Source organism: Crocuta crocuta, unplaced genomic scaffold, assembly GCF_008692635.1.
Source record: "Crocuta crocuta isolate KB4526 unplaced genomic scaffold, BGI_CrCroc_1.0 scaffold262, whole genome shotgun sequence".
NCBI lineage: Eukaryota > Metazoa > Chordata > Mammalia > Carnivora > Hyaenidae > Crocuta > Crocuta crocuta.
This window is the reverse complement of record NW_027528869.1, coordinates 879,083-880,782: the sequence shown is the minus strand read 5'-3', so window position 1 is coordinate 880,782 and position 1,700 is coordinate 879,083. Positions and strand designations below refer to the sequence as shown.

General features: G+C 37.2%; 1 pseudogene; it reads right to left on the bottom strand.

Annotated features, from left to right (window-relative positions):
- Window positions 1–511: 511 nt before the first annotated feature.
- On the bottom strand, window positions 512–1,035 carry LOC144225203 (double homeobox protein A-like; annotated as a pseudogene).
- Window positions 1,036–1,700: the final 665 nt, after the last annotated feature.

Genomic DNA, 1,700 nt, shown 5'->3' with positions numbered 1-1,700 from the left:
ATAAAAAAAAGGATGAAGACCAAATGTTTCTTATTAAAAAGCACAGTTGGGATACCTGACTGGCTCAGTCAGTGGAGCGTGCTACACTTGATCTTGGGATTGCGAGTTCAAGCACCACATTAAGTGTAGAGATTACTTAAAAATAAAACCTTTTTTTTTAAAATCACAATTACTATGTTGACTGAAAAAATGATATGATTTATTTTCATTTTCCTTGAGATCTGCTGAACTCTTGGTTCAGGATCGGTCCACATGTGTGGAACCATGTACCTGTCTCTACCTCCTCAAGTCCTGTTTAGTGTCTCCAGGAGGCTCAGCTCTGGAAAAGCTGAAGGTATGTTCAGATAAACATGTTCCCAAGATGAGTGAGAGATTTAGAGTCCGTGCTGAAGATACCAAATACAGTGAACATCACTATCTTTCCATCTTGCTCTGGCTTTGGAGAAATAAGACAGCCAACAGTGATATTAGTGCGATTTTCTGTAGCTTCTATGCCTTGAACTCTCGCATCTCAGAGATCCTCTTCCTAGTCTTATCTCTGTTCTAAGTCTTCATTAGGAGGTTCTCTTTTTCTCTGGATATGGAATCTGGATCTCTGATTTTGAAAACAAATTTGGGCTCTTGATTCAGGAATGACAAGTTCCTTAGCAAGTTGCTCTCTGGAGTCAATGCCAGGTTGTTCATGAATGCCTCAGTGAGGTGTAATTGCGTGGAAGTATAGCTGGTACAGCACTGTCTGTCTTCTCTACTTTGAGTGTCCTCTTCAGGATGATCTTGATCTTGGCTTAATTCTAACTCCTCATCAGGTCCTGATTTTTCCTGGCCCTGGTACCTAGCTCTTTGATTCTGAAACCTCATCTGGATTCTAGACTCTTTAGTGTTGACTTCTTAAGCAGGTTTTTATTTTGTAGCATAACCTGGGTAAAGATTTTGGTCAAATGCTTTGATGAAGATTTTCAATTGACCTGTGAATTTGGTGCAGCTGTATCTATGATTCATTGCTATTGTCTTGTTTGGAGAGTTATCTTGAGCCATGTTGTAAGAGAGTTCTGGTTCTTTTAAATAATTTTCTCTTTGGTCATGGACTTATTGTCGTACACATTAGATGGGGGCAAAGTATATCTCTCAAAAGAGAAAGCAGAAGAAAAAAAGAAAAACAAAGAGAGAGACAGGGAGAGTGGAAGAAAAGAAGGAAGGAGGGAAAGAAGAAGGAAGGAAGGAAAGAAGGAAAGTGTATAGGGGGCTTAAGTCAAGAAAATTTGGGGGGTTTAGTGATAAGAGTTTATTTCTGTCCAGTGGCAAAATGAAATACTCCATTAGATCTGCTTCTGATCAGGAAGTCAACTGGTGACCAAAAGTCACGTAAGTGAAGAATAATAAGCTTTGAGCAAGGGGAACAAACAAACAATTCTCCCTATTTATAATCAAGGAAATTTTTTATCCAGTATTCATAATCTTTCCCTCTACTATTATTAATTTAACAAGATAATGCAGTATAAAAAAGAAACTAAATGGAACCATATTGTATTTTATTATTATTTTTATTTTGGGAAAAATTATGACTTCTAGGTCCAAAAATTTTAAGAGTGAAAAAGCACTGAGGTAGAGTGAAAAATAGAACTTGTTCAGAGCAAATTCAAGAACAGCAGTTACCGATAAAGCTGTCAAATGGCACTGTTAACTATAGTCATTTTACTATA